At 32.9% G+C, this 22441-nt stretch overlaps 1 pseudogene; it reads right to left on the minus strand.

Annotated features, from left to right (window-relative positions):
- Nucleotides 1-2122: 2122 nt before the first annotated feature.
- Nucleotides 2123-5531, minus strand: LOC120251849 (annotated as a pseudogene).
- Between the last annotated feature and the right edge of the window lie 16910 nt (nucleotides 5532-22441).

Below are 22441 nucleotides of genomic sequence, written 5' to 3' on the forward strand. Positions count from 1 at the left end.
TAATAAGACCCACCTAGCATAAGCAAGTCGCAATTGAAGGGAATTATGAGTACACCTAGAGATAGAGTATTTTAGATTCGAGAGTTCTCCTCCCACATTTCTTCTGAGTGAATCGACAAGTAATTATATCCTCTTTGCAATCATAGGGAGTAGTTCCACAAAGAGATCTAGTTTCTATTTTGTATAGGATTAGGGGTAATTACTTCAAGAGAAGGATTATCTACATTTTTAATTATTGTCGATTCTTGTTAAAAATTTCAAATAGTGCAATACGATCACAGGGTTGTGTGTATCAGCACCGTACCAGACAGTTATTATTCACCTTGAGAAAGGGAATAGTATAATTTAGGATTTCTTTTGGTTCAGTTAGAATTGCTACACTTACAGGCATCGTCTTAGACTTATGAAACCTTAAAGGGAGTCTATGCCCAAGCACCCCATTCCCTTGCTTGTTTAGTCATATTTACTCCAATGTTTTTCATCCCTATTTAATTTTTAATTTGCTTTCACATCACAACACTTTAACTAGGTTAATTTTCAGACTAAGGATTAGTACTACTACTAGACTCTGTTTTTCCTATGGATTGATACTTTGCTTTTTAACACACTCAATTACTAAATTAGCACATACACTTGTGTCCCTATTAGGAACCAAGGAAAAATCTTTGTTGTCCTATAAACATTCATACCATATCATACTAGAGTGAACATATGAGCAGAATTTAAAACAATGTAATTAGGTGTGGAACATTGCCATATGTTGAAGCTAAAAGGCACCATAATTACATAATTGTCTCAATTTGATCAATTTTTATAGTGATAATTAGATTTTCCTAGTCAGCACAAACTGAAAAACTGCTATGAAAAACTGCTATGCCTCTCTTTTCTTTCTCTACTTTGATACCAGCTTTAACATAAACTTTCAGTCACTACGTCCTGATCATGTTCAGCTTTATTATTATTTTTTTATAATTACCATAAATCATTTTTCAATAAAATAAGATCCCTTATCTTATGATAAACAGAAAAAATATGGACTTTGCACAAAATGCTCCAATAAATCAAGAAACTCTAAACTGTATCAAAACATTTATACAAAGTCTTCATATACAAATCTCAAACCATCTGTAAAGATTTAATTATAAAAATTATTAATTTAATTATTTAATTATAATAATTAAAATGAAATGACACTTTTAATTTTTAATGGAACAATTAAAGTGAATAATTATAATTAAAATTAATTTCTAAATTTAACTGTTTAGTTATAATAATTAAAGTGAAATAGTATTTTATGCCCAAATGGAGATTTAATCAAATAAAAATTATTTATTTAAATAATTAATTATAGTAACCAAGATGAAAAATTAATAATTATCATTAAGTTTAAATATTCAATTATAATAGCTAATATAAAATTACAATTTTATTCCCCCCCCCCCTCTCCAATGGATATTTAATCATGTAAAAATCATCAAATTAAATAATTAGTTATAATAATTAAAATAAATAATAATATTCAAAATATTTTATAAATAAAAAAAATTATTTATCATTAAAATAAACTCACTATATATATTGATCGTATGGACAAAAGACCATATATACTACCTTAAAGCTCAATCAATCATTGAGGGGAGATCGATGGTGATAACTCACTATTTTATATATAAATATTATATTTACATTAAAACATAAAAATAATTTTAGCATATTTTTTTATTTTATTTTTTATTTTCAATGGATATCCTATCAACTATATACAATTTTTATTGGTATTCCTATCACCCCTCTCTAATTCACATACATTCTCTATCGACTATTTGATTCTCATTCCTTGAATTAAACACAATATTTTGATTAATTTGTCTCAATATATATATATTTAAATTAAAATTAAAAAAGCAGCAGCTGAGCTAATTAAGCACACCACACACCAGACACTGAAATTCAAATTCCCAAACAAAACCCTTTAATCTCTAACAAACAACTCTATTCCCGGCCCCTTGGACTACAAAAATACAACGTCCAAAACTTTGCAACAATAAGACCTAAAACACAAACAGTAAACTAGAGCAGGCAATACTTAAAAATCCATGCTATATATATATACATGCATCATTCACATAACAGTGCAGGCGTTGGGATTTTCATCACTAAAAGCAGTGGAATAGCGCTCCTCCATGGAGCTGGCACGTGCCAAGTTTGAGACTTTAGGATCATCAAGAACATTACGCACGTACCCTGGAGGGGCTTTCTTATCATAAGCCCCAGCAACATAAGGATGGTATACCACATCATATGGTACGTAGGGCCAAAGCTCCGCATGCTTCCCTGTCTTATCCCGGACTCTCTTCAACACTTTACTAGGTTCCACGTATCCTGTCACAGTTAACTTGTGCTGCTTCGGGTTCACTTCTACGTGGGTCACTCCTACATCCGCCCATAATTAATCTCAATAAAATTTAATAATTAAAATAAACCTAGTTAATTAAACATAAGAGAGGGAACTCAATCTGTACCTTTCATGTCTTTGACGGCTTTCTTCACTCTTCTTTCACAACCTTCACAGTCCATCTTAACATTGATCTCCACTGTCTGAATCCAATTTCAAGCGGTTAGAATATTCTATATAACATGGAGATATAGAAATGAAGAAGATATGACAAGATTAATCAAAAACTTATATATATGTCATGCCCCAGCCCCAAAGCCGGGCCCGCTGACAGATCGGCTGCATCCAACGGGGCTGGGCCCCACTGGGTGCAAGGCCTCAGATTTAACCTGGTCAGAGTTAACCCTAACAAGCAGAACAGAAAACAATATAAAATGGTACAGAAATACAACACAGACTCACAGATACGAGAATCCAAGGTATAAATACAGGTTATAAAAAAATTTACAAGAAAACGACAACCCTGATGGATCCATCCTAGCACTGGCTGATCAGGTCTTAAGCACAACCTAAGAGTCGAGTACCTGAAAAGATAGAAGAAGAGAGGCTGAGTAACTCGGTTACTCAGTGAGTCGGGCAAAAACACGAGAAGACTCAAAATACCAGCAGAATACGGAAATTGGTTATCAAAACATTCCCAAACATAATACTTTCTATACAGAATGGCAAAATAGCAGAATAAAAGCGGAACAGAAATACAGAGAATGCTCAGAATACAGAGATACTCAGAAATGCCGAAAATACGCAAAACAGACATGTACATCTCCCTGACTAATAACAGAAATCAACAGCACGAGGCTGGATCTTCGACTGTGAAGTCGGAATAGAACAGAACAGAATATCAACAGCCGTAGCCGGATCTTCGACCGCAGTCGGGAGGTAGCGCTACTACAGAAAACATGTGCACATGACTAGGACTTACTCCTCCTAGCTGGGCGAGGCAGAAATGGAGATGTACTAAAACCGCAGAGATACAGAATACAGACAGAGGAAATACCGAATAATTAATGCAAGAACAAAATAAACAAATAAATAATTATTCACCATAAACACAGAGTTCGAGTTCAGAAATTGCAAATTCAGAAGTTCCCATAAACTCAGAAATACTAATAAAATCCAAATTTTCATTCCGGGAGCAAAATAACTAAATAAATCATCCAACAAAAACCCCTCACCCTGGAAATTACACTCTTAAGGCCTCAGCATGATATCACTTCTAACCTGGTTCATTCCACAACACATAACTCCAAGATCATACTGACAATTGAAAAGATAATTTGCCGAACGAAACTCAGGATCATACTGAACATTTTTCCTTGTCAAATCCTTCTCGAGGTTTTGTCCCCAGAAGTGAGAAAAAAAAATCAAGCTAAATCTTAAAATTCCCTGTAGATACATCATCTTGCACAAGTCTTTAATAAATCAAAACTTCTAATCTACAAATCCAATCCACACCCTTGGTTTTCCCCATCATTTCGATTTTATCAATAATGTATCTTATCATAATTGTTCATCTAAAACAAGTTATCATTTCAAAGGCATAAACTTGGTTTTCCCTTCCAATATTAAAACAACCCTTGAACATCAACCAACATAAGCTATAAAAAGCAATTACCCCAATTTTGAATTAACATTAGGTCAAAGTCACCTCTAATATCCAAGATGCAATAACACCCAAGCAACTCACCAACTTTTCAATTCTTTACCGGCCAAAATTGTCATGTCATCTCACCCTAAAATGTCTTCAATCCTAGCTTCATACCACCCCATTCCTCTAGATTCAAAAGCAACTCACATTATTATTTTCATTCTTGAACATTCATGCTTTAATTCTCATCACATAAGTTTTTATCAATATCTTACATTTTATTATGAGCATACATCTCTCCCCCTTTCTCTAACTCCTTCGTATCATCCCGACATATCATCAAAGCATTTCCAATCTCTTTCATTCCTAAGCAAAAGAATTACATAAACATAACTCCCTCACATAAACAAATTTCCCTTGCCAACATTACATATACTTATAATCTATAATGTAAAATGTCCATCTTCTCATAATTCTTACATTCTAGTATTTTAACACAAACCATGACATGTATAAAAACACATTTCTTACCTCTTGATTCCTAACCAATTCCACAAGATATACATATTATCACCCACACATGAGATCAATCAAATGCATTTAAGAATTTCAACTCATATTTAGCAACAAACAAGGGATACACATTTATTATTTCTTCATATGAAGGAGTGCTCATACAAATTAACAACTAAGCCCATCAATACCATTGAAGCCATTACAAAATTAAATCACACAATTCTCACAATTATGTCCCCAAATATTTGTATTCAACACTAGGAGGCAATTAGTCAAACACCTTATGTGCATCACCCAAATTCCATTCCATGGACTCTAGCATAACTCGATAATATGATTTCTTTATACACCAATCTACACTTGCATAATTCACCATAAATATAACTCCCAAGGCCTTACATTGTCATGGACCCAATTAACAACAAGTATGATATGGTAGCAAACAAATGCCAAGTTTCCAATCAACATCATGCCAAAACAACACCCAAATATGCAAATAATTTACAAGAACCAAAATAAATCAAGAATGATTCGGTTAGCCCACTCACCTTGCCATCTTCTTTTCTCATCCTCTCTACTTCTATTAATCTAGTGAAAAAAAGAGAGAAAACAAGAAGAACACAAACCCTAAGTTTATACTAAGGTTATCAACAAGAACACAAAATGAAAATTTATAGAAACAAGAATTACTTACCTATCTTTAACTATTAAAACCAAGAAGAGGAGAAGGACATGGCTAGGGTTTCCAACAAGCATGAATGGGAAATGGAAGAGAGGGGCTGAAACTTTTAGAAGGGAAGAAAAAGTATTTTCGGGATGGTACAGTACCGTGCTACAGTGTTGGACTTTATAAAGTTGCTGCAGTAACAGACTGGGTTATAACAATATATATACCTAAAGCTGCTTGCGCTTCTTGCTCTTATGGATGTGTTCAGAGGAGCAAAGCTCAGAGACATAGTCCAAAACACCCATTCTCTATTAAGGTCCGTGTAACTTAATTAGCTATGTCAAAGTGGACACACGATATAAGAGATCTATATATATATAGGCTATAGCTGCCAGTACTGTTTATTGAAGAGTGTGGAAGAGTCTAGTACTCTATGTTGTCTATTATAAGAACAGTTCCAATTAATTCAAGAGACATTTATACACTTCCAAGGACCAATAGGAGAAGCACATGTCAATAACATTTGATTGCTGATTTATATCATATACAGTTTGACTTGTTGGACCGACATGGTGACAGTTAGATTGAGATAAGATCTTTCGTTGGAATTCGGTTTTGTTTTCTTGCCATTGCCGGTTTAGCTGTTTTTACAGGCAGGTGGCGCGTGGACTGAGTGAAATGATATATGAAAGGAACATTATATAATGACATTGATTGCTTTGGGATCGGTGTTGTTTTTATGTATCTCGAGGCTAATTTGCGGCGGATTTCATTCATCTTGTTACAAAGTGCACAACAATGTCAATGGTTTAGTGTGCCCATGCAATTTTTTTTAAAAAACCATTTAATTTACGGTAATATGAAAACATTACCACATGTTTTATGATAATGTAAAAAAATTATTATATTTAGATTGGTGATGATGATAATATTGTGGTAATCTATAATATAATTACCAAAGTAGTCTATGATAATATTGTGGTAATCTATAATAATATTCTATTCTTGAAAATACAACAATTAATTGGTCTATTTTTTAGTAGAAGGGACTAAGTAGAATCATTTTCAAGAGTAGAGGGACTAATTGGAAGTATTTTTGAGTAGAGAGGCCAAAAAAGAAGAGAGAGAAAAATAGAGGGACCAATTCGGGTATTATATCTTTTTTTTCACTTTATTTTAAATAGAATTTGAACATTTAATCTGCAAACAAGATTTGTATGTTTTACTATTAAGTTACACCAATGTTTTCGCTGCTTGTGTACATTCTTAAGCAACCAACTCCATATGCTTATAAATGTTTTGTAGAACAAATTAATTTATTTAAAGTAAATATATTTCATAATTAATTTTTTAAATCACAAATACTAATAATTTTTTACTATTATTTTACAAATAAAATTTAATTTGAAAATATTTAGTTATTATTATAATTTAACTTATGCTTTAATTTGCTTAATTAAAATTTCCCCTTAAATAGATTGTTTTTTTAAATCTATTATATTCTTATTTCCCAAACAAACACTATTACAAGAAAAAAATGCTATTTGCAACACATAAATTTGCAACGCGAAAAGGTGTTGCAAATTTGTGACACAAATTACAACAATGTGCAACAAAAAATCAAAAATATTGCAGAAAGAACCAAATTGCATTGCAAAAAAATGAACATCCAAGAATGTCGCAAAATTTTGGGACTCAGCATGTAATTTGTTTGCGACACAGATTGTGACACATTATTGGTAACGATCTATTGACGTTGCAAAATGTGTTGCAAAATTTTACAATAAAAATTTATATTTCTCCCACCCAAATAAAGTTTAAAACACTATTAAAATGGGTGTTAGTAGCGAGGAAATTAAAAATATTCTCCTCTTGTTTTTTCCAGTTGGAATTTAGTGGTGCTTTTAGCACTTGCATTATTGGTATTATTATTATTCAATAAAATCCAAAGCATTATTGAAAATATCAATAATGCATAAATAACAATGGAAGTGGATATAAAGGATGATCAGTGCTTGGTAGTAGTGAACTATTTAATTAATTACTTGACAAACCTTTATGGAAAGTAATAGAGATAAATAAGTTTCAATGAAAGTGAGATGTGGAATTAGCTTAGGGCCCGTTTGGCATTTTGCAGGGAAAGTAATTGCATGTAAAGTCTTTGCAGGGAAAGACTTTGCATGCAGATTACTACTAAAAACTCATTACTAACGCTTTGGTTATCCCAATCAAAATTGTAATTACTTTGCATGCAAACTTAATTCCCACGTTTGGTATGAACTTGTTTTCAATGTAAAATTAGGTTTATTCTCATTTTTTCCCTTAGTTGTTATAGTTACTAAATTTGGGTTTTTATTCAACTCTAATAATATTATTAACTTAGTCCAAATAATAATTAACCTATTCTTCATAAATTAAAAAAAATCAAATGGTTCTACTTAATATTTATTTAAGTAGAACCATTTTATTATCCACACTAGTTTTTATGTTTTTTTAGTACACTAAAAAAAATATAGATTTAAACCACCATATGTTCCTAATTGTCCATCTTACAATTTTATTTGTTTCAATTCTTACATCTATTGCCTTGATTGATATTATCCAACAAATATTCATGACACATTCCATATGAACAATCACACATTAATAAATAGCTCAAAGTATTACCATAAATTCATAATCCAAACTCAAAAGTACGACAAAGTCTAGACATATTGTTTTAATTATCCAAAACATATAATATGTCCAAATCACAAAACAAAGAAACAAAATTAAACAAAACATTTAGATGACACCATCTAAAACACTCTTCACATAAATCAACCTTGCATCATCATCTGGAAATAAAAAAAAAGGATTCAGTTTTGCCTCTATCTGCTAAAATTTTGCCAATAGCTTGAACTGCCTCTTCCTTAGTTAAACCATTGAGTTTTGTGATGCTCTCATAGAGAAGTGTCTTTTTTTTTTTTTCTGTATTTGCATTCAAGTGTTAGAAATAGGTTGCCACTTTACCTATCTCTTGCTTTGCTCCATCACAAATATCGTAAAATCTTTCCATGTGCTTGGAGAAGGAATCATCAATTGGATCCTTAGTTGATCTCTGTTTCTTTTGTTTTTTTGGAGGAACACTTGATTCACCTTGCATTTTCTCTTGTGCCTTACTTTTTTTGCATGAAGCATTTGATGAGTCATCGCAAGCATTTTCAGAGATGAAGACACACTCATTTTCTAACTCAATATCCACACCAAAGTAGTCATCTTCAACCATGTTTTTCATTGCTTCATGAGCTTCAGAAGCTGCTTTGGCTGCTGTGAGTGTTGAGTTCTCCCTTTCTAAAGCTTCCACAGATTCACTTGCGAATTCTGCTCCATCTCCAGTTGCTTGATCCTTCCCAAAAATGATTGCTAGCTCATCAAAGTAAGGGAAGTGCTTGTTTCTAAGTCCAGCGGCCTCTTTGTGACTCCGCATTATAAGTAGTTATTAGCAACATTGCGCATAAAAACATAATTGTAAAATTCCTACTATAGATGAATTGCATATTACCTTCAACCAAGAATACCATACATCATCCTCACAGGTTACACATTTGTTTGCATCATCCAATCCAAACCCAGATTGGCTCCTTATCTCCTTTAGTTCTCTAAATTGTGATTTAAGTGTCCTCATCCTAGATTTAATATGAGGATCACCCATGATTTTGTAGTTGGGGATCTTTTTAGCCATCCATTTTTGTAGTTGACTCAAATATCCTGTCTTGAAGCCATTATCTGATCTCCAACCTTGGTTCACAAGCTCCAAGCAACATTCAATTAAAATTTGGTCCTCCCCTGGAGTCCACTGATGGTTGTTTCTCTTGTTTGTCTTTACACCTGCTTGACTTGTTAAATTCTCCATCTATAAGAAATCAAACATTATCACCACCAAAACTAGTAATTTAAAAAAAAATACATTTCATAAATAACATAATAAACACTTTCATAAATAATGTATAAAAATAGATAACATAATAAACAATTTCATAAATAATGGATAAACACAATATTTTCATTGATAAAAAGGAAAACAGCATAGATTGAGACAACTCTCAATTATATAAAATGTTTTCCAAAATTACATAGACCACCCAAAAGTCATTAAACATATGGTAACAATTTCCCTTAAAGATAATAACAAAAAAGCAAAAAACTTAATTCAAGCTTGATTCCTAGAAGCTTGCCATTCATTCCACATTTCTTGAGCCAAGTTGTCTCTAAAAGTTGTCCATGCATTGGAAGCCTCAATGTATTGGATACTTTGTATATTTGAGAAAGGTTCAAAATCCGCATATGACTTATCCAATTCAGCCTTCAGTGGATCAAGAGCCATCTCCCTCCTAATATGATTATGTAGCAGTGCACATGCACTTATAATTCAACAATGTGTTTTAACTGGGTACCAAGACCTATCTCTAAGTATTGCCCATCTTATTTTCAACAGTCCAAAACACCTTTCAATAACATTCCGTGCACTTGAGTGTTTGTAGTTGAACAATTCTTCTTTTGATTGTGGATGATTGTTTTGTCTCCATTCATTCAAATGGTAACGTTGGCCTCTATATGGAACTAAGAATCCCTCCCCATTCGTATAACCCGCATCACAAAGATAGTAAAAACCTGAAGATAAAAAGTTTTTTTAATTTTTTCAATTTAAATGATAAATGTCTCACTATTGGTATGCTAGTTTGAGAACATAAGCGATTATTACCTTGAGGAACTTTTAAACCATTTGTCCTAGAAAGTGCACTTCGTAGTACCCTAGAATCTGCTGTAGAACCTTCCCACCCAGGTAATATGTATATGAATTGCAAATCTTGTGAACACACTCCTAGAACATTAGTTGCAATTTCTCCTTTCCTTGTCCTGTATCTAGGCTTGTCAACTTCAGGAACATTGACCTTTATATAAGTCCCATCTAAAGCACCTAAACAATTCTGAAATTTTAAGCGAAACACAATAATTAGTTTATTAATTAGCTCAAATTTGAAATATTATATTAACAAATGTTTGATTGAATAAAATATATTTTTACCTTAAACCATTTCCATCGGAGGTCTGTGGAGTCTTGAGGCACGGGATCTGGTTTTTTAAATAATTCTGTATGCAACCTCAATACAGAGAGTAAGACAAGACCAAATTGCCTACTTATTGTCTCTCCACTCCTTACAAATTCTCTTTTTACAATCCTATTCTTAGCATGATGAAAAAGTATATAGAGGAATAAAGCAACCATTTCCTCAACATTCATATTTTTTGTTGGGACAAGCCTACCAATAGTTTGAAGCATATCACATAATTTATTAAAGGCTGCCCTATTCATCCTAATGTTCTCCATACAAGTCAAATCCGAATCAAACACCATCTTCCTAAAATTGACTTGCCTAATGAGATGTCTCTCATAACTACAACTCATTCTTCTCTTTCGCTTTCTATTTTTCAACTTTAAGACATAGAACTCCAAAAATGAACCAATTGTAGAAAGTAAGTTGTTGAGATGTAGAGTAACTATATACGCAGCCAAGAGCATTGCATGATCTTCTTCTATAATTTCATCTATTTCAGCAATTATAACCAAAATAGACGTATAAAAACATATAATAAAAATTAAGGCCTAAAAAGGTGATTATTGAGTCTATTCTAATTTATTTTACAAAGCTTCTTCAAATGCTTTAAGAAAATAAATTCATCAATTACAAACATATATATAAAACACACACATTAAAATAAATTCAAATATTTAATCTTGATTTACAAACCGATAAAACACACACATTAAAATAGACATTACTGCAGTACGTAATCATTTTAAAAGTTTTTTGGGTTTTTCGGCATTCAAAAAAATCTCACTTTCTTTTATGGCTTAAGTAAACTATATTTTCATCAATGATTTGGTTGTGAAAAAAATTAAGGACTGAATATAACATCAAGATTTTACAAGGGTTTATACATAAAAAACCCTCCAAAAATCAATCAAAAACAAAGTCCACCCAGTTTTATTATCCGACACTAGTGTTTTATTATCCACACTAGTTCACATTACTTTTGTTTTCAAAGTAGTTTTATTATCTACATCATATCTATTACTCAAGATTTTCTATTACAACAACATAAATCTTTTTTAAAAAAAAAAAGGGAAAAAAGAAGATATATGAAGTTCAATAAACCAATTTTCAAAAGAATGTATGAAATTCGCAAGCAAAACCCTAAAATGTTGATGAATTACATTGAATTTCATCAACTTTGTAAATATCAAAAGGCATCCTTTTTCATTTACATAAATTTTACCAAGTTAACAAAAATTAGCAAAATATGGAATTTATGAACATAAGAAAAAGGTTTGCCCCATTATATCTACAATTAAATCCCATAAAAATAAAAATATATGTTATGCAAAACATGATAAAAGAGACAAGAAATAATATTGTTAAACTAAGGAATTAATATATTGATTTGAATGCTTCTACTTAATATTTATTTATATATCTCATATATTTTAAAAACTTTGATTCACTACAAATACAGAAAAAATTTTCGTGGGAATTAAAAAAAAAAAAAACAATCGTGGACAAGTAAAATATATATGTCTCAAGTTCTTATCTTATCATGTTGGATTATTATTTCAACATAGATTTGATTTAATCAAAACAAAAAAATTCTCCAATAAAAAAATTTTATCCAAACAAATATGAAATTTATTTATCTTTGATCCATTTAAAAATATGAATTTTTACACCAAGAAAAAAATTTAACAAAAATTTAACACAAAAATAAATCTAACAAACTTGAGAAAAAAATATTATCGGGATTTCTCCGATTCGGGAAGAAGCGACAACTCTCCGACCCGAATTGGAAATATGATCGCGTTAGGGGTTTTTCAAAGACAAAACAAAGCGGGAAAAGAGTTTTTATGTAATAAAGGGTAGTTTGGTAATTTGACAATTACCAAACTTTTCCCATCCAACGTGTAAACACTTTCACACCACCCCTCGCGAATCACTTTCCCTAGTCAAGTGGAAAGTGATTACAAGGAGACCATATTATTTTTAATAACCAAATGCTTGAAATAGATTCACCCCTCTTACTTTGCAGGGAAAGTAACAACTTTACATCATACCAAACGGGCCCTTAGAGTGTGAAAATAGTGGAGTCATATTAATACCTAGCCCATCGTCTACTGAACAAGATCTTTCTTTCTCTCTCTACGCACTGCTCCATCTTCTCCATCCTCCTTATGTTCGTCATCTTCGATCTCACTTCGCCACTGCATCTGGTGCCACTCTCCGACCGCCACTTCCATCCATCCATCCATCCATCCATCCATTCATGGCGTCTCTGTTAGAATCCTTCTGGCAAGTATCATCTCCATCGTCATTCCCCGTTTTCCCTTCCTTATTCTGTTGATTTTTAAACCTAATTACTGTCTAATGTTCTTCTACTTTGGTTGTTGATGATCAAATGTTTGTGTCCCTCTGTGTATTGGATGCAAGGGATTTTGAGTGGTGAGTGTCCGATTTGCGAATCTTTGATTGGTTTTAGGTCATATTGTTTTTTTTTATTTATTTTGTTTTGTGATTTTTGTAGAGGTGAATGTGTTTATAGTGAGTTGTTGTTTTGAATCTAGATGCTTTATTGATTCTTTGGCTTTTCCTAAGTGTTGAATCAAATAAGGCATTTTAGGCAATTTGGATATATATGTTGATCTTTGGAGCAACTAGATTGGTTAGAGAGTGTTTTTATCGAACTCGTATTGGATCTACAATCAAGCGGTTTAATATAAATCAGGTTTAAATTTGAGTTTTTTTTTTATGAAGTTCTCTAGTGTTTATGTTTTTCCTTTGCATTTGTGATTCAAATAGAGGATTTATGTATCTCGATCTTGATTTCTTGGTGGTTTTCCCCTGTTTTGCAAAGCTCTTTAGTGAATCTCTTTATTGAAGTTCTTTCAGAATTGGTGGAAAGAAATCGCAGAGACATTTCTTTGTTATTATTCCTAGATTTTCTTCTCTGCTCTTCATTTGTGTTGATATGAGTTGATGCTTCTTTGTTAAGAAAATATTGACTTTAAATAATTCTCATTCTTGTTTTATATCATCATTAAGATAATTTGACTGAATTACTTGTAATGGACTTTACCAACATACTTATTCTCAGAGATATTTGAAGAAGGCATAGCCCATTGAAGAGAACAAAAGATATAGTGATTTCTGCTATAATTTGTCCATCTTTCTTAAAGTCATTATAACAACAACCAAGAGGAAATTCTTTCCATTTTGCACATGTTTTACTATTTCTTATGAAGTTTCCTTTAACCAAGCATTGGCAAGCATGTCTTATTATTCGCATCACTTTTGTTGAACATATTCCTACCTATTCTTATTATCTCTCAAAAGAATTTCTTTATCTACCGTCACTTTCTTTATTACAATAACTTTTACTTGAAAAAATCCAAATAGGAAAAAAATATGGGGCATTCATAAATACTGTACAAAAGGGCTATATTAGCATGGATTTCAATTTATATATGTACAAACCATATTTGCAAATAGTAACAATAAGCTCTATTGAAAGCTTTAATAGTCACGTGAAGTTCTCAAGATTATGAATTAGTTTAGAACACAGACTAAGAGATCTCTGAAAAGGTTCTAGCTTAAAAGGAGGCGCTTAAGTCATTGATTGGGAGGCTTAGACTCAATTTAATACACATACTTATGATCCTCGCGGATGATTATTCTATGTTTATGTTGTTGGAACTATATATGTGACTTCATTAAATGTATTTTTTTTCAATTATATATTTCCTTTAATAAAAAAGACAAATAGTTTAAGTAGCTATGATTGATATTAATTAACATCAAACTGAACATTGAAAGTAGCTATGATCAGCTTGTCATAGGCAACTTTAAAGAGGTATGGATCACTAGGAAGGCCAGCATTGGGAATAGCCTCACAATACACCTAAGAGAAATAGAGCTATTAGACCACAAAATGATTACCTGAAAACTCAGTATAGATATGCTTAGACTTGATTCATCTCTATTGTATAGAACCACTTGTTTAAATGGCATTGCATACATATATGATCAGGCTAGCATGTGAAGATCAACAATGTGAGAGAAGGTTATGACATGGCATGTTATGTCAGAAAATTCGTTACTTGCCAAGTGATAGATGAACAACAAAAATCACCAGAACTTTAAAGACAACAAAATTTAGAGATTTTTGTTGAATTTTAGAGATTTTGGTTCTGATTATTTAGGTTGAATTCAATCAAACTTTAAAGACAACACAAGAAATCACCAAAAATCTTCCTCCTCTTGCTCTTCTTCCAGGCACTTCCTCACCAACATCAACGTGGTCATTTTTCTCCTCTGCTCTTCTCTATCTAATTCTTTGATTTTTGTTTGAATATTGGAGATTTTGGTTCTAATTGTTTAGGTTAAACAATGTTGTCTCTTTAATTTCTTCTAGAGATCAGACGATAGTGTTAAGGAATTCACGAAGCTTGTTGCACAAGCAAGAAAGGTGCCGGAAATCATAGGTTTGTGGCATGCCTCTAAATTGCTTGGTTTGTTTCCAGTCTGTTTAACTTCTCTTTATCTCGCTCCTATTTCAGAGTTTCTATTTTGGTTAAACAAGGAGCTAATTAGTTCTTATAAGTCATTCAAAATTTTTCTTTTTAATCCTTGGATGATGTGTAAGCCACTTTGTCATCCAATACTTACAACTCATATATTAAAACAGAGTAAAGTAAATAAAAATTACTGAATTTTGCATGAAGCTAGTGCATCTCACATGTTAAGGATATCAATAAAAACTAAAATTTTTGTATATAGTTTTTGTCTTATGCATTTGCCTTCAAACAAATAAAAAAAATCCAACTACTACATATATAATTAGCTTGAAGTCAAAACAGGTTGCTAAGAATGGCTAGTATTCAGATTTAATTCATTATAAACCCATAAAATTTTGATATAATAATCACAATTAAACTAATTAATGATTAAAAGAAAAATATCAAAACTAGACTTGGGAGTAGAACATCTATGAGGTTGTCATCTCCAATGTTGATATCCTTTATCAGGACGTCCATGAGCTTGACATGTTAACCGAGGTTGAATATTAAAAAGAAAATTTTTTGAATAACTAAGAACTAATTAGCTCTAATACTTGGCTAAAAATTATAGTTTCAATGCCACATTCTCTTTGCTTTACTGTACATTACCTCCTATTGAAAGCTTTAAATTGTGAATTGTTTATATATAAATAATATAACGCATGTCCTAATAAAATTCAATGTCCTAATGGAAACCAAATTCCAATTTAATTTAAATTCTAATATATCCTAATCATAGATATATTTAAAATCAAAATTTAAATGTCCTAATCTTAATCTTAATTGATTATTTGATTGTTTTGTACTAGAATGCAAATTCCAAGTTAAATACAAAATGCAAATTACAAAATTGCCCTTGAGAACATATCTCGAGGCATAAGGGCAAATTACAGGATTACCCCTGAGAACACCTATCTCGAGGCAATCCCAAATCTTAGGATAGCCCAAACAAACATCTCGAGGCAATTCTAAATTGTATGTGGCATGAGAACGGATCTCGAGGTGATTTGAGAAAGTACAAATACCGAGGCATCCAAACACATATCCTGAAGCAAATTGGATTTCAAAAAATAAAAATAAAAATAAATAATAATAAAAAAAATAATGATAATAATAATAATAAAAAATAGTAATAAAAAAATAATAATAAAATAATAATAAAAATTTAAAAAAAATTTGAAATTAAAATTTTGAATTTTTAAATTAAAATCTTATCCTCTTCTTCTGATTTAGTCATTATGTAGGGATCGCGTGAAAAAAAGGGGATGAAAAAAAATAAAAAAATAAAAAAAATAAAAAAAATAAAAAGAAAAAATTTTAAATTTCAAATTTCGAATTTGAAATTAATTAAAAAAAATATAATAAAATAAAACAAAATAAGAAAAAACAATATAATAAAAAAAATAAAAAAAATAAATAATCATAATAATAAAATTAATTAATTAGTTGAAAAAAATTAATTAATTAATTAATTAAAATATATACATATAAATTTTAAAAAAATGTTAAAAAAGAAAAAAATAATAAATTTCAAATTTTGAATTTGAAATTAATTAAAATAATAATAATAGAAATAAAACAAAATAAGAAAAAAAATAAAAAATAAAAAAATAAAAAGAAAAAAATAAAAAAATAAAAAGAAAAAAAAAAAAATAAATAATAATAATAAATTTTAATTAATTAATTAAAAAAAAATTAATTAATTAATTAAAATATATACATATAAATTTAAATTTTAAAAAAATGAAAAAAATCTTATCCTAATTCGATTTTTATCCGCTGCACGGGTTTGATCTGCCGGATTTCATGGGAGGATCGGGGGGATAATGATGAGGACGGAGAAAATTTTTAAAAAAGGAAAAAGTTGAAGAAAAATGGGGGATCAGAGTAGAAAAAAAAAGTAAGAAGAATTGAGAAGGAAAGAAGGAAAGAAGACGAAGGAGAAGGTGTATATCGGTCTCTCTCCTTCTCCTCGCGTTCATACATACATATATATATAAAAAAACTTTGTTGCTTGTCATCGTTGCGTTGCCTGCCGCGTCGCCACTGTCGCTCATCGCCGCTGCTGCTCGTTCACCGTCCTGGCATGCTTGAGTGGCTGAGATAATGCTGCCAAGCATGCCGCCGCCGCCAATTATGTCTGAAGCTTGCCGTTATCATGCTGCCCCCCTGTTGCCTGTCGCCGCCGCTCATCATTATCGTTGTCATCACTGTCACCGCTGCCGTTGTCCCCGTCTCTTTGGATATTGCTGTCACGGCTTTGATTGCCTGCTGCTGTGCCCGTCACCGGCATGGTTGAGTGGCTGAGATAATGCCGCCAACCATGCCGTTGTTGTTGCTGCTTCGAGAATAATGAAAACTGGAAGATGATGCCAATCCGCAAAGGGCTCCAGAAGGACTTGGACAATGATAACCACCACCGCTGCTGTTGCCTGTTGCTCATGCTGTTGTTTCTTCTTCATCTTCAGCGCCGTTTGAGAAGAACGAGGTGGACAGAGGCCCATGAACTGTGACAAGATCAGTGACAAAGCTGCGTTTAAAGGAGGGAATAGTGATGGTGTCCCACAGGAGGTTGATCTGCATGTTTCTGGTCTCTCAGACCTTGATGCTGAGATCACCAAGAACTTCGCACTAGTTTGTGTTACTCTCTGTCTCTCTCTCTCTCTCTCTCTCTCTCCTCCCGATTTCCTCCGCCACGTTCATGCCGTCTTCAAGCGCCACCGCCCTCTCAGTACTATGCAGTCCAATTTCTCCCGACCAGCTCATGCCTTGGTTTCTCAAGTCTCGGCCATGGATGGAGAAAACATTGTACTCAAATCTCATGCCCATCTAGTGCTTGATAGAATGCCTTAAAGAAATCTTATTCCTCAATATAGTGATGTTGGGGCAAGAAGACAGAGAGAAGGAAACTTTGGATTGTTTAAATCAATGGTTTGTGAAGGTTTAAAGTTTGAAAAACCTCGAAATCTCATGTCTTATCGGAGTGATAATCGGTCTTTGGTTCGGAAACTATAAAGCTTGGAGTTCATTGTGTTGTGATTAAATCCGGTTTTAAATCCGAAAATTTGTGTGGCAAACTCGCGTTGATTAGGTTTTATTCAGTTTGTGTATGATTTAAGGGGTGCTAAACACTTGTTTTTGTCGGTGCATGTGAAAAGATTTGATCGTTTGTGGAGGGCTATGGTTTTCAGCTTTCTTTCGCAAAAATGGGCTGTTCTTTGAGGCCATTCATACGTTTGCTGAAATACAAGACTTTGGTGTTTGTCCGAATGGTGTTACTTTGTTGAGTGTTTTGCTTGCTTGTGCTAACACAGTTTCTATTCGTTGTGGCAAGCAAGTGCATGGCTTTAGCATTCAAAGAGGTTTTTTTTTATTCGGAAATAAGCCTTCAAAATGCTCTTGTAGATATGTATGTGAAATGCAGTAGGCTGGAAACGTCGATGATTTCTTTTTTAAAAAAAAATATTATGGAAAAGCATTATCATCGGTTGCATAGAACTTGATAAGGTTCGAAAGGCTGTAATGTTGTTCTATAAAATAAGAGCTTCTCAAACTGAACCTGATGAGATGATTGTTCAGAACATTATAAGCGTATATGTATGCTCTCAAACAAATGATTTCATGTATGGGGCACTCTTCTTAGTTGGTGTAGAGTTACTGCAAAGGGTGATACTGATACTAAAGTCACAGAAATTGCTGCAGCGCAGCTTATGAAGTTGGATCCTTATAACCCAAGTTATTATGTGCTGCTTTCTAACATGTACTTAGATATTGGAAAGTGGGAAGATGCCAAAAGGATTAGACTGTTGATTGATGAGAAATGGTAAAAATGAATTAGTATGGTTTGATTTATCTGAAAATTATTCAGTATGAATTGTAGCTATTCATGTTGTTTATTTGCACACAAATATTGCAAATATTGTTCGGGAAGATATTCACATTTGATATCTATGTGTATTTTTGATAAGTAAATAAATAAATATAAATAAATAAATAAATAAATACATAAATAAAATGAAAGGAAATGAAATGATAAATGATGAGGCGCACGCATGAAAATTCACAAGAAATCATGTGTAGCAAAAAAAAAAAGAAAGCATGCATGTGCATGTGATGAAAGTAAAAAAAATAATAAAAAATAAATAAATAAAAAAAAATGAATAAGAAAATGTGCATGAAATAAAAATAATAAATAAAAAAATAATTAAAAAAATGAAAAAAAGCATGCAAGAGAATTGAGAATGTGATGTTGCACGGCGTCATAAAGATAAAAAATAGAAAAAATAAAAATTACAATAATAATTTGAAAATCAGGTGGTTTCCACTACACAAGAGATACTTATCGAAATAAAGAAAAAATGTACGTATGCATTCTGGCGCACGTAAAAACAAATTAAATAAAAATAATAATAATAAAAACCCACCACATGAAAGTGAATAAAAATGAGAAAACATACTCATGACATGCATTAAAAGGCATGGGCCCATCATTAAAAAAAAAAAAAAATTGCATGCATGCCTGCGCTCACACATTTAGAAGCCCATGATCTAAAATGAAAAAAAAAAGAACCATCCATCCTATGGACTCATGATATGCTTGCATATACATGCATATACTCAAGTGGGATACACCATTTAAATGATGAGCATGGGGTTAAAAAATTTTACGTGGCTAATGCATGCATAGCAGGGCATGCTCATGTTTCGATAAGAGTAAATGACACAAAAACCAGAAGCATGCTATTGTCCTCATGACACCAAAACAAATGATAATAATAAAAAAAAAAATGAAATAATCGGCCTACCTTTGCACATGAGGTGATAATGATAAACTTGGAGTCTCACCATGCATGTTTAAGTGCATACATATTTATTTATTAGAAACCTATACATGATGCTAAGGTGTTGGAAGGAACCCAAGACCACCCTCTTGTATTATTCAAGGGATCTGAGATAAAAATATCTGAATTATTCGATAAAGCATTCCAAATATAGAAGCCGTAATACATAGATATCAAGTCTGTGAGACAAGTCTTGGACACCCTCAAAGTTAATGGAATAACAGATGAAGAGGTATGCACAATCAAGAATAATAAAATGCATATATACTCACTTGCATTAAAAAAAAAAAGAGCCTCATCGTATCGACTAGCATAAGGTTTAACAACGGCAAAGAGGTTGGTGATGCTGACTACAATGATACAAATTATGAAGAAAACTAAGGGGGTATGCAGCAAATAAAAAAAAGAATAACAAGAATGATCAAGGAAACGACGGTTTTTTAAAAAAATATATGGAAGATAGAGACGAGATATAATCTATGAGAAAGATGTTTCAAAAATGATATGATAGTGCGTGATAAAAGCAAGGCGATATGGAAAATTTTATAAGCGATAATGAGATATACATCTCAAAAATGACAACAAGGCATGAACAACGGCGAATGCGAGTTGACAAGGCACAAAGCAACTGCGATGATATAAATATATATATATATATATATATCATATAAGTGATGTAATAAATTTGTTTTATATAATAAAATAACGAGATTTAGAATTTGCAAATTTTGTTGCTTTTTACTTGTACTTTTGCCCTTAATCGAAGGTTCCTAAGATTGTAATATGGGGTAATTAATAGTAGAGGCTTGCCTCTATTAGGAATGAAAGAACCCATAAAAACAAATACGACGCGTCTTTTTTTACTTCGATATATCGTCTAGTGTCTTTTTTTTACAAACATGATGCCAGACGTATATCGATTCCACATTACAGCGCATGCAGTAGGACCACATTCCTCCTCCCATCTTTGAGGCAAAAGTACAAGTAAAGGCATTGTTCATGACATCCTAGGAAAGATATCTAATAATGTTTCTTTTTATTTTGCAGGAAACGAAGAACAAATGGCACTCATAAACTCAACCACCTCTGGAAGCCCGAAACTCACAATTTTCCTTTGACGGAAGGCGAGGGTTCAGTGCCCTAACTGCACTGTCAACACTGAGTGCGGGAGGCTGAGTACGACCTTTGGCACTATATACGAGTCGGTCGTAATTTGTAAGGAGACCCGCACCTTTGAAGGAGAACCAGCAGTCCCAGCGGCTTCCATCAAGGTCTTCGCCCCAATGTGATTGTTCCTACAAGGCAAGGATGCTCTGATGGGGAACACCAAGAGTATCCTGCATTTGAGAGGCTATCTCACCCCCAAAAGGGTAATGAATGATGATGATGATGATGATGATGATGTGATGATGATGAACCATGCCTTTAACCATTACAGCAGAAGGACGAAAGCAATTTTCCAATCATCCGATGAAGACACCAAAGAAGAAAAAAGTGTGTTTTCAAGGCTCACACTAAAGGAAAGTCAAAAATTCCAAGACAAAAAGTTGATTTTTGTGTCTTTCCAAGAACATAAGAATGATCAAATGAGTACCTTCAATAACTCATTTGAACCTCTTAACTGGTGAAGAAGAATCGCAACTACCATGGACCACTGCGCTAAGCGAAAGTGAAAACAAGGTTGGTAGACCTCCAAAGTCCTATCACGAGAATTCATTTGGTTAGAACTTTTACAAGACTTACGACAAAGATCAAGGAGGACTGCAAGATGAGAGAAGATAAGACCAAAAAGAATTCTATTAAAGGAAGAAGCAATTGATTTCAACAAAGGCAGAAAGACGGTGTTTGACCGCTTAGCTCCTACAAGAAATCAACCCAAGGTTACCGTGTCTAAATTTCAATGGAGGAGGGAAATGAAAGATGAAGAAAATGTCGATGCGTATGTGGAAGTACACACTTGCTTTGGATGGTTATCTGGTAAGAGGAGATCCCTCGACTGAACAAGAAACAACGGACCTGCTACAAGATCCCCGTAGAAGAGCAGCAGATCTCGAATGGAGAAGAAGGTTCCAGCCATGTGCCACCACATGAGGAGAAAGGGATAGGACTAGCATTCCACCGCTCCATGTACCATGGAAACACAAAGAAGTACAAAGAACTAAAATGAAGATGAAAGAGGATGAACCCGTCTTTATTCCCTCAAAAGGGACACCGTGATACCGAATATCAAAGACTCAATGACAACATGGCAATGTTGATAGGGTCGATATGTTACAAATGCAGTAAACAAATTAAAAACCCTCATGGAAAATCAACTTGAACAACCGGGAAGATCGAGGAGTCCAACGACGGTCCGAGAGAAGTCCCCGAGGCCGCTTGAGCAAGGGTAACCCCACGGGTTTCCATATGCGAGAGTGTGCGAGAGGTCAAGAAGTCCAACACCACATCCAAAGGAAACCTTTAGGCCAGCCAGAACATTTGGGAACCTCTTATGCTCTCGTTCGAGGAACAATCACTGTAATGACTCTGGGAAAAGACTACGGTCGAATGGTAGTTGCTCGAACAAGTAAACTCAAAGGGAAATCGGGAAAAGGGCGGATGGAGACAAGCCCCATCCCGGCTACTGCGACCGGGTGCCCTTTACCCCAAGGGATATAATATTCTAAATTCAAACAATTTACTAGGGATCTGGCAATCGATCAACACTTGGCTCAGTTTTGTCACG

This window comes from Dioscorea cayenensis, chromosome 20, assembly GCF_009730915.1.
Source record: "Dioscorea cayenensis subsp. rotundata cultivar TDr96_F1 chromosome 20, TDr96_F1_v2_PseudoChromosome.rev07_lg8_w22 25.fasta, whole genome shotgun sequence".
Taxonomy (NCBI): domain Eukaryota; kingdom Viridiplantae; phylum Streptophyta; class Magnoliopsida; order Dioscoreales; family Dioscoreaceae; genus Dioscorea; species Dioscorea cayenensis.